Raw genomic sequence first — 12,709 nt, forward strand, 5'->3', positions numbered from 1 at the left:
CCATGTCTACCTTGTAACCTTTTACAGCCAATATTGTCAACATCTTTAAGGAGTCCTCTCTGCATTTTCTTTCGTTTGTACTGCAAATTATTATGTCATCCACATACTGCAACACTGTGCTTTCCACTTCAATGTTACCCAAATCCATCTGTATTACTCTATTGAAAATTGAGGGTGATTCGCAATACCCTTTTGGCAATCTGGTATGCTTCCACTTGGTATGCTTCCATGTTATATTTCATAACAAATGTTTGCTTATCATGAATAGCGAAAGCCTCTAGTATTGCACAGTGTGATATGCACGAAGGAGGAAATGAGAAATAGCATGACATAGAAAAAGTTCAGTACAATCAGGTGTTTCTGTAAGTGAAGCTCGTCAGATCTTGTGAGTCTGGGTGCAATGGTATTGAGAAAAAAGCATTTTTAAGGTCGATCACTGTAAATCGTGATGCTTCTGCTGGAATGCCACACAATATTGTGGCCGGGTTTGCTGCTACGGGATATTCTGCTTCTACTATGTTGTTCAAGGGCCTGAGATCCTGTATGAAGCGCCAACACCCCCTTTAGCCTTGCGCACTGGGTACACAGCCGTGTGTTAAGAAAGGAAGAAGGCCTTGCCTATGGCAAGAGGTAAAGTGCACAGAATTGCACAGGGAACAACTTAGGATCTAACAACGTGCATAAAATACCCAAGGCTTGTGTATGTATAACCCAGGAGTGCAAATAAAGTATTACCAATATACAATAAAGGAATGTAGGGTAAACACTTAAGACCTCCTTATAACTGAAAGGAAAGTCTGCAAACTCTTTACCCACTATGCTCTTACAGATACTGACAGCGCTAAACCCACGTAGCGGGCAAGCAAGTACAGATTCTGTGAACTGACACTCTGTAAAATACTGAATAAGGAACATTCAAACAGTACTCACGAGGACCGGAAAGACCACTAGAATGTCAGTAATATCACGAACCCTGTAGATCAAACAGGAACCCAGAAGGCTGTAAAAGCAAAGGGTTAAAGATAACAAAATACATAAAACCGTAGTCGGGGGAAAGTATGAATTGTGATGTTAACTTGTGAGGAAAACAAAAGGGGATACACACTGGAACATGTTACAACAACACTCACACCTAATATACGATGGAAAGTAAAAGCAGAGGTGCAATGGAAAATATGGAATGGACTCTGAATGAAGTAGGATCAGGAGCAGGGGAAACGCTATTACAAAAGGAAACCTATCCGACCCAACCAAGGGAAAAAGGTAGTAAATAAATACTAATAAGGTAAGATTAATGCATCAAGCTTTTCAGTAACCAGGACAGCATAAAGAGACAGAACGCACCGGAAACCTGGGCTGCAACTAAGAGTTAAGCACAGAGAAAGGCTGTCTGCAGACAGAGGAAGACAGAAAGGGAAAAGCATAAATCAATTAGCACATAATCCGAAATCCAGGGCAGAGGAACAAGATACAGGAGCTAAGGAACTGGGCACAAAAGCTAGGGACTGGAACTAGGTACAAGGCACAGAAACCAGGAACAAGGAACAAGGAACAGGAGACTAGTCACAACAGGAACACTGCTACAATGACCAGCGCCGGACTGAAGCAAACTGAGGCTTTTAAAGTTGCTAAACGAGCACACCCCTCAGGCGTGCCGCCTGCTGCACCTGCAGCCACAGGTGTTGCCTATCCTCCACCCAGCCTTGTGCTGCAAGGGAGGAGACGAAGCAGTGAGCCAGGCATTCTGGGAAGCAGGAGGTGAAGCAGTGAGCCAAGGCATTCTGGGAAACATAGTCATTTGATTTAAGTAACATGCTGGCTGCCAGAGAGGAGATGAAGCAGTGAGCCAGGCATTCTGGGAAGCAGGAGGTGAAGCAGTGAGCCAAGGCATTCTGGGAAACATAGTCATTTGATTTAAGTAACCTCCTGGCTGCCAAAAACCTGGAATGGATCCGGAAGGGAAGTAACTTGGATTATAAGGGTTTAACGTTCCCAATTCATCAGAACACTGTAGCATAGGGTTCGAAGGAAATGTCCAGTAGGGAATAAACCCTAAAACATGCCCCCAAGTGGCGGGAACGGGAGCGAAGGGAGCGAGCCGTGACACTACACCCCCTCCCACGGCCGACTCCAGGCGGCCGTTACTCGCACAAAACCTCCTCTTTCCACGACAGGAGCGCTTCGTCTTCAGAAGTGGCACTGACGGAGACGATGACCCACGGGCAGAAGCAGAATGACTGGAGTGAATAGAATCAGGCCGCAGTCTATAAGAGCCATAGGCAGGTTTTCGGTGAGGAAGAGACTCATGGATCGAAGAAAGGCATGAAGGACTTGCAGGACCTGAAGCAGATTTGAAAGGTCCAGGAAGCTCAGTCTCTGGAAGCGAACACTTATACCACATTGAGGAGGGAGGCAGGCTGGTGCGACATGCTTTGGACAATGATTGATGCTCTGGTAGCCCCCCTGCTGTGAGCGGACACACAGGAGGTGAGAAATCAGCAGGTTTCAGGAAACGTTCATGTTCAGACAAAGAAGGTGGCGGCCGAGGTAGAGGTTCGGATCTTCTCCCATCATCCATTTGAGTAAAGGCCTGTGGTTGAGGGTGACCAAGGTTCGACGGCATCTGTCCCACGCCTTGGGGACCTGGAAGTCCAATGGGTTGTACGAGGTTGGCACTCCTGATGTCAGTCATGTAGCCACCTTGTTGCTCATGGAACACAACCGCAGGAACGTTTGGCATACCGATAGGAGTGATAGACGCAGTACGTGGCACATCAGGCACATTCGCAGCAGGAGTAATAACGGGCACTTTTTGAACTGCAGCAGTAATGTCCTTCCTTTGGCTGCTAGCACCCGAATGGTGCAGCAGTTGGGGGGCCGTGCCCGTCCCTTCCTTCAGGCTCATGTGTGATCCGGCAACAAAAAGGCTGTCAAACGGCTGATCCAAACCGGTCCCCAAATGTGAACCGTCCAGCCCGTTATCCTGGTTGGCTACTTGTTCGACGTCTGGGCCATGGCGGATGGTATCCGTCTCCCAATTGTAACACTCCAGGCAAGACCAACGGCCTTGTATGTAAGACCCTCCCGAGTCGTGATCCAGCTTGATGTTTCTGGCAGAAGATTCAGACTCAGATGTAGCATATGCGGGAGGTGCTGATTCTACAGTCAAGCAGTTGGGAGTATTAACTTGTGTAAGAGGCAGGCCTTCTGGTGATCCTCCTGAAGCATAAGAAGGGCAGATTGGACGTTCATCCGTAAATGGTTGTGATTTAGGAGGTAGCTCTGAAGTAGATGAATCTGCAACACGATCAAACAGAGCAGACAGGTGCACCTCCGATGTTGGCAGCGAGGCTGAACAGGATACAGGTTTTTCATGAGCTGGAGCCAAACTAGCAGTAGGCTCAGGGACCGAAAACAGGCACTCAGGATGTGCTACCAGAGGCTCCGTGGCTAATGGATAATCTGCTGGATGAGTCACTGTAGCCGAAAACAGGCATGCCAGAGGAAATTCAGAGGCTGAGGGCATGCAAGCTGGAGCCGTTACGTTAGCTGATGACAAACTTGTCAAAGTCTTTGACTCTGACCACGTACATGGTGAAGGCTCTTGAGTGATTGGCAGACATAGCAATTGTTCATTGATTGAAGACACGTTAGACAAAGATGACTGCAGAGCCGTGGACTGGATAATCGAAGAGTCAATGGTTGTAGGAGGACAAACAGAAGTCCCAGAAGTCAACAAACACATTTGTGGCTCAGGAATGGAATGCACCTCTGGGGCGGTTGACTACTTGGCACCAATAACAAAAGACTGAGCTGTAACCATGCCGTCCCTCTCCTTAGTGGATGACACAGAGTCTCTTCCTTTGTAAGAATCAAATTCAACCAGAGGGATCACCGTAGTAAAGTCTCTGTTAATCAGGATTTCGTCAAATGTCCATTCCTTTGTCTCAACTTCTGAAGGTGGCAGATTATCAATCAACAGTTCAGGAATCGCCTGCCGGGTCTTTGTTTTAGTATACTGTGGAATGAGTTCATCAAAACAAGAATTATGTACTGTCTTTGATTGTTCATTGTGACATAATTTGGCAGAAGAAGGAATGAACACAGAGGTAGCATCGTTTTCCACATCAGCTTGAATGTTTACTTCAGTCTCAGCAGCTAGATCAAGGGCAGAACCTAAGCCTACGGTAGTGACTGATTCTGTGTATGCCACCATTGTGGATAATGTTTGGGAACCAGAAGCATGTATGTGTTCAAACTCTGAATTATGACTGACTGCTACAGAGGAAATCTTAGGTAAAGGAGTGACTTGTAAATCCTCAACTGATAGCAATTCCTGACAAACGGTAGAACAATTGTCTGAGTCTGTGCTCTGAATAAGTGCTGTGCAAGAAAGAGGACTTTCACTTCCAATAGATTTTTTATATTGACAAGTATCATGACCTACTAAAACCCCCTCACTCAGAGATTGAACAGTCTTCACTTCATCAACGGATAAAGTTTGAGGTGTAGTCAGAAAAAATCGTAAAGTTTTATTCTCCTCTAGTAAACTGATGTATTCTCGTTTTAACTCCTCAAATTCAGCTTTTAGCATGCCCAGGTTTAACTGAACATCCCTATCAGTAGGCACAAGGGATTGCATGGTGACATCAGGGCTGGATCCTACCCTAGTCATACGGACGTTTACTGATTGTACATTGTCATTTACTGCTTGCAAGTCTTGTGATCTATACTCTCTCCTACCGACTTGGTCTGTGTTACCCTCAAGTAAACTACTGACATCAGACCTCTTGACATTAGGGACTACAGTAAGTACTTGTGCAGAGGAGTAAGCAGTTGACTGAGGGCTGAAAACTGAAGATATGTAATGAACCCCTTCATTCTTTATGTTTGAATCATGAAACTGTTCAATCTGAGGTAAAGCACAACCGGAATCATGGGGTTCAACAACAGATGTACTCGTATTTAGTAAATCTAACAGTGTTTTATTTTCCGCTGCTAAGGCTTGTGCGGACATATCTGGATCGAAATTAAAGACAGAACTAGGATCAGGCAATGTACGATGGGCCATCCTATGGAAAAAATACTCAGCACGTAAATACCCATTTGTATCAAGGAGTTCCTTTAAGTCAGGATCAATGATTTGATTGTCACAGGAAGACTTAGGGGAAACCTTCTGTACTAACTTGTTAGTGACCTTGCTGCCTTTCTTTCTTAAACTGGCCCTATTCAGACGGGAATAATGGCTGGTCATTCTGTTAAGAAAGGAAGAAGGCCTTGCCTATGGCAAGAGGTAAAGTGCACAGAATTGCACAGGGAACAACTTAGGATCTAACAACGTGCATAAAATACCCAAGGCTTGTGTATGTATAACCCAGGAGTGCAAATAAAGTATTACCAATATACAATAAAGGAATGTAGGGTAAACACTTAAGACCTCCTTATAACTGAAAGGAAAGTCTGCAAACTCTTTACCCACTATGCTCTTACAGATACTGACGGCGCTAAACCCACGTAGCGGGCAAGCAAGTACAGATTCTGTGAACTGACACTCTGTAAAATACTGGATAAGGAAAATTCAAACAGTACTCACGAGGACCGGAAAGACCACTAGAATGTCAGTAATATCACGAACCCTGTAGATCAAACAGGAACCCAGAAGGCTGTAAAAGCAAAGGGTTAAAGATAACAAAATACATAAAACCGTAGTCGGGGGAAAGTATGAATTGTGATGTTAACTTGTGAGGAAAACAAAAGGGGATACACACTGGAACATGTTACAACAACACCCACACCTAATATACGATGGAAAGTAAAAGCAGAGGTGCAATGGAAAATATGGAATGGACTCTGAATGAAGTAGGATCAGGAGCAGGGGAAACGCTATTACAAAAGGAAACCTATCCAACCCAACCAAGGGAAAAAGGTAGTAAATAAATACTAATAAGGTAAGATTAATGCATCAAGCTTTTCAGTAACCAGGACAGCATAAAGAGACAGAACGCACCGGAAACCTGGGCTGCAACTAAGAGTTAAGCACAGAGAAAGGCTGTCTGCAGACAGAGGAAGACAGAAAGGGAAAAACATAAATCAATTAGCACATAATCCGAAATCCAGGGCAGAGGAACAAGATACAGGAGCTAAGGAACTGGGCACAAAAGCTAGGGACTGGAACTAGGTACAAGGCACAGAAAGCAGGAACAAGGAACAGGAGACTAGTCACAACAGGAACACTGCTACAATGACCAGCGCCGGACTGAAGCAAACTGAGGCTTTTAAAGCTGCTAAACGAGCACACCCCTCAGGCGTGCCGCCTGCTGCACCTGCAGCCACAGGTGTTGCCTATCCTCCACCCAGCCTTGTGCTGCAAGGGAGGAGACGAAGCAGTGAGCCAGGCATTCTGGGAAGCAGGAGGTGAAGCAGTGAGCCAAGGCATTCTGGGAAACATAGTCATTTGATTTAAGTAACATGCTGGCTGCCAGAGAGGAGATGAAGCAGTGAGCCAGGCATTCTGGGAAGCAGGAGGTGAAGCAGTGAGCCAAGGCATTCTGGGAAACATAGTCATTTGATTTAAGTAACATGCTGGCTGCCAAAAACCTGGAATGGATCCGGAAGGGAAGTAACTTGGATTATAAGGGTTTAACGTTCCCAATTCATCAGAACACTGTAGCATAGGGTTCGAAGGAAATGTCCAGTAGGGAATAAACCCTAAAACATGCCCCCAAGTGGCGGGAACGGGAGCGAAGGGAGCGAGCCGTGACACCGTGTTACATGGTGATTCTGAGGGGACCAATATGCCATTGTATATAAGGGCCGTAATGGTTTCATATATGCCCTCATCTGCCTCTTTTGATAGTGGGTACTGTTTCACTCTGGGGAGTATTGCACCTTTTTTCAATTTTATCCTTACTCCCCCTATGCTTTTTATGCACCCCACGTCATAATGCTAGTAGTCCACAATGATTTGGGTACCTTTGACATATCCTCCTTAAAGAAGGGGACTGGGGTGCATGCGGGTGCCTCAAGTGCCATTGCAATTTTCTGTGCTACTTGTTTGTAAGCCACTCTTAGCCATATTGCTACACTCATCATGAACACCATTTCACCTTCCTCCTTTTCTTCTGAGAACAGCTCCTCATCTGACACCTGGGTCAGCCTACATCCTTCTGCTAGTGCTATCACTGCCCTCCATGCTCTTCCTTCTCTGTCTTGGGCATGTACAGCAATGTAATCAGCTGTTGCAATAATGCTCTCAATGTCCATTAGAACCACCTTTCCTTCTGGTTCATTAACAGGTGTTTCTGGTCTGAACAGATAGGCTGCTGGCTTCCTCCATATTTTCCCTTCTATCCCTGGCATCCATGCAAATGCCATATCTGTTCCATACTGGAATAGTTCGCCATCTACTGGCTCCGCCCTAATCGCTGTCTGTCCGCAGTATGCTTGCATAATCTGTCTTGCTGTGAGCATGTTAATCCCTGGAGTAGAGCAAATTATGCCGTCCTCAGTAAAGGAGATCGTCATATTCAACCTGTTCATTATGTCTCTCCCCAGTATATTTACTGGTGGGGCACTATAATATAGAAGTGGAACTGACAGATCATAATCTCCAATAGATAAGGGAATGTTATCAGTAAAGGCAACCAACCCTCTAGCCCCAGAGAATCCTTGGGTGTTCATGGCTTCGCCTGACATCTTAAATTTACCTTCCCTTATGCAAGACCGGGTCGCCCCGGTGTCAACAAGGAATGATAATTTTTTGTCACCTATCGTTACCTCTATGCGTGGCTCCTCCGCACTATTAGGTGTTACTGACAGGATGGGACACACCAAGGCCGTCTGTGGGCTGTCCTATTGAGGGTACAACGATTGGCCATTTCCTGTGTAAGGGTTGTGTCCCAAGACCGTCACCCTACCCAGTTGAGTTTGTTGTGCTTGGGGTTGTTGTGTCATCGCTACCTGTTGTTGTGGCAGTGAATATGTCTGTGGCTGTTGTGTTATTTGTTGTTGTTGTTCATTTCCCTGTTGCAACATCTGCTGTTGCTGTAGGCCCTGCTGTTCCTGTGAGGGCCTTGGTTGTCCCTGTTCACTCCATGATGGTGTTCCTGGTCTAACTCTACACGTGCGTGACATGTGCCCTAATAGTCCACAACTCCAACACACCGGTGGTTCCCTACTCTGCCATGGAAAGCTCCCTGTGTTGTCCTGGTATACTGGTTGCCCTGTGGGGTAGGAATTTCTAAGTCCTCCCACCTGCTGTTGTGTGTTATATCCGTATCCTCTCCCTCTCATAATTCCTGCTCTTCCCCTGTTGTAATTATAATACCCAGCTCCTTGCATTGGGTGTCCTCCTCCCATGTTGGTTGTGTATGGTTGCAGTGGCGGCGCCTGTTGTGTTACAGTCTGTGAAGGTGGTATTTGGGCGGAATCTTGTGCAGCCACTACTTGTGTGGGGCTTTGGGTCATTGTTGTGGGCGTAGTTATTAGTGCCCCTTCCATTGTGTATTTAGTAAGTTTTTTCTGTACTAGTTTAGCCTCTTCCGTTTTCCTGTCCTCTTCCTTTTGTTTCATTTTTCCTTGCCATGTCCTGCAATGATGCACTGTAGTCAGTTGTATTTCTGGCCATGGTTTTGCTTCTATTCCCACTACTTTCTTTAGTTGTTTCTGAACTCCTTCTGGGAGCCCTTGTACTAGTATATGATAGAATATTGCTGGTGTTTTATCCCATTGCTCTCTAGTTTCCATGCGCCACTTCTCTTGGATCTCCTGGATATAATCAACAGGATCTTCATTCTCACGCATCTTGCGGGAGGTAATTGCTCCTATGTCTGATGTGTCTGGGTACTGTACCCTCAGTGCCTGCCATAGTGCATGTCTGCAGTTTGCGAATGGTGCCCCATCATGCGATGTGTTTGTTATTGTTACCCCATGGAATCCCGCTCTCTTCCAAATGTCATCCGCTCTATCCCCCTTTACATCTCCTACTGCCAGTTTCTGTCCTGTGGTGTGTTTTTCCATTTCATATATCCACTTACCCGCACCTCCACTTAATGATGGGAGCCTGCATTTTATATTTTCTTCATCTGTATGCTTCCAAGGGACATACTGTGGTCTAACCCCTCCTCTCTCCAAAAGTGGCATTAAGTTATGTCTCGTTTCACCCTTTGTGTTCCATAATATCGAGTCCTCACACCCTTCCTCCTCTTCCCTTTCTTCTACATCTTCAATTTCGTCCTTATTACCCCTGCTCGTAACTCTTTCTTCTCCATCTTTTCCCCTTCTTCCATCATTTCCTGTATTTAATGTGGGCATGTGTATTCGTCTGTCCTGCCTGCGACTAGGGAGGTCTCTAAGCCGACATGCATAAGGTGTCAGTTCGTCTGTGAAGGGCGCGAGTTTTATTTTGCGTAACGAGCGTGAGGTGGTTGAGCATGTAGGGTGCGATGGGGGAGGGCGTGATGGGGATGGGGATGGTGCGGCCTCATGTGTCTGTCTTTCCGCTATTCCTTGCTCTCCCCCCTCACTTCTCTCCAGCTCATCCTTTCTCCTACTGATCCATGGTGAGTCTATGTTGGTCCGGGTGATGTATAGTTTATCTAAGCTTTCCCTTTCACTGTTTCTTCCTTCCTTCTCCACTCCTTCTTCTTTCTCACTACAAAAGTCAGCCATAAACGGCACCCCCCACTCTGTCTTTTTCCCCTTGATCGTTACTGTTTGTAAGTCTATTAGGTCCAGTTCTCCTTTTTCTCCTTTATCAACCGCTCCCCTTTGTGCTGATGTTGTTGCTACTTCTGTGGTTCTATATACATCCCCCCATGCTCCACTCTCCCTTCTCCTATCTTCTCTTTCTCCTTCATTTCTCTCCTCCATCTCCCTACTATTTTCCTCCCTTTTCCTTTTTAATTCCTCCATCACTTCACTACTCATCTGTTCCAATATTCTTTCATCCTCTTTCTTCCTTTCCCATTTCACCCTTTCTCTTTCTACTATACTCTCTATCACCCTCCCTTCTTCATATTTCTTAGTTGTTTCTGATAGTAACCTCCTCTTCCACATTGCCATTTCTTTTTCTTTTTCTTCTTCTTCCCTTTTCTTCTCTCGCAGCACTACTCTTGATACCCTTTCTGCTGCTGCTTTTACCCTTTCAGCTTCTCTCCTTTGCTCCTCATTCCGTTCCCTTATTTTTTCCAATTCGTTCTTACCTTCTTTCCTTTTCCTCGCTCTCTCTCTCTCCTCCCTCTCGAGCTGTTTGATCAATTCATTCTGCTCATCGCTTAGCTTTGCTAGTCGTTCCTCCAAAATCTCTTCCTTTTGTCGTAATAGCTCTTCCCCCCTCATTTCACTCTCCCTGGCATTATCCTCGTCTGTTTTCTTTACTACCTCCTTCTCTTCTCCTGTTAATGAACCTCGTAATTTTAATAATATCTGTGCAGCTACCCACTCATCATTTCCTATTTCCACAGTCTGGAGGGCTGTATGCCGGGTTCGAGTATCCCTCAGCCGCCCTTAACTGTCCTCTTTCTATTTCTCCTAATTCTCTTAAAGGGTACAACCCCCCTCTCTCTGTTTTCACTCCCTGTGTTATGGGTATCTCGTTGCTCGGTTCCTTTTTTATGTCATCTGATGTATTATTCTTTTCTCCTCCCTCTCGTCCGTTCCACGTGTTCTTTGGATCTTCACTCCCCTTTTTCCCATCCTCTCCTTCCTCCTTAATCTCTTTCTCTTCCGGTATTTCCCCCATAGTGAACATTCCATTTGGTCCTGGTCGGGACCCCTGGAACATCCTCCACATGGTTTGCCAACTTCTTCCCCTTGTATGTATTGTGCAGATGGTTTAGCAGTGAATGTTGGGCATATGGATCGAAGCTACCATTAGGCGGCCACGGTGTTAGCATTTTGTTATCCGTCCCCTGGGTCCATTCTATACTATACTTAATCAGTTTCTCCCTATGGGGTGGCAGTGTTGTGCATATGTGTTGTAGTGGGGTAGTGAGGGTGTTCCCCCACCCTCCCGATCCTGTCCCGTATGACATAGTAGCGCTCCACTTGTTACCCTTCCCCTATCTGGTAGCAGTTTATCTCACTAGCAGTTTACAATATACAACCTTATATCGTTTACCTGGCCCCGTAAGTTTGGGGATTTACGATAATCCGCTAAGGAAAATTATAAAAAATATGGTATTTTACATTTGTATATTTTCTTCTGTCTTTCTTTCTTTATACAACACCCTTACGGCCCCCTGCGGCTGAGGCGCACGTAGCCCCCTGCGGCTGCGTACCCCTTATGACGTTCTTATACAGTCGTCCTATTTTCGCGTGCTCATCCCCCTTCTACACTTGCCGTGGCCGGCGTTCTCCGTGCGCAGCCACGTCCCCCGTTTCGCCTTTCCCCGATCAACTCATTTACCGTTTATCTCCGTTTCCACTCCCTTACCACAGTTCTCTTCCCCACCACTCTCAAAACAAAGATGCCTTGTGCTCGCGATATCCTATGAAAGCCCTACTGGTGACGTCACCAATCTCTTCGAGCTACTGGTAAGTTCTTCATATATTCTTTAAGTTCAAAATACACTTGCAATCTACCCCCGTTAACCCTACAGCTGTCTTCCTGTCACTCCTGGAACAAGGTAATCAAATCAATAATATAATCGGACTGCGCACCTGCGTCGCCTCGCGTGTGATACGCCCCTCAACAGGAGGGCTTAACCAGCCAATTTTCTTCCGTATTGGGCAACTAACTAGCTACCGCCTACAGGGAAACGTCATCTACCTATCGAGTTTCTTGCTCGAACAATAGGGCTCCTCATCTACTCATCGATCAATAAATGCCAAATCGTAGGAAACCACACACACCCACCCTTACACGTAGTCGCTACCTAGGCCAATCAGTTTCTACGAGCGGCCGCACGTGATGTTTTCGTGCTCCGCCCCCCTCTCTCGCGTGACGTAGCCGACTGCTCTCGCAGTCATTCCACTACCATTCATTCCATTGCCAATACTAAATTGTCAAACCTTCGCCGCGCACCTGTGCAACACCTCCTACCTCCCTTATTTAATTCCTCCCCCCTCCCTCACAATTTCGCATTGCTTGTTGTGCGTGTCATGCTCACCAAGTTCTCTTGATGCGGGGCTGCTCGACTGCGTGCACCCCTCCAAGCGGCTCGTCACCTCCCCTCGTCTGGACCACGTCTGGACACTCGCCAACCGCGGGCGGGATACTTCTCAACCGGCTCCCGAGGGCCAATATCTGGATTGCGCTGTCCGGTCTTCTCGCAGCTCCGCGATGGTCCTGTAGTCCTCAGAAGGGGGCAATGGCAGAGGGGGCCGCGCCGCTGGGCCTCCTCGCAACGGGAGTGCCTGGAAAAAGTAAAAATAAAAAGGCGGATCTTAAACAGATCTCAGCAGTGCCTCCAACTTGTAGGGGGGGGAAATTCTGCCGGGGTCGGCTGGGCCGTCCGCAGACCTCCGGGCAGGGAGGCCCCAACTCCTCCCGTATATCCCAGATGAGATAGAGTATGAGACACACGCAAGAAGCAAGGTGACTCTGCTGTTTATTAGACAAAAACGGCAGGGATGGGTCAAGGAGCGTACGCGTCCGTCCTGACACACACACAATCGTAGGGCTCGCAGGCCCTTTTTACCTTAGTATGACGCGCTACTTGCGTCACCTTGGAAAGTTAGCAAAAAACCTATCGCCACTCTTAATTGG

Source organism: Ambystoma mexicanum, chromosome 9 (assembly GCF_040938575.1).
Source record: "Ambystoma mexicanum isolate Mex_15411 chromosome 9, UKY_AmexF1_1, whole genome shotgun sequence".
Lineage (NCBI taxonomy): Eukaryota > Metazoa > Chordata > Amphibia > Caudata > Ambystomatidae > Ambystoma > Ambystoma mexicanum.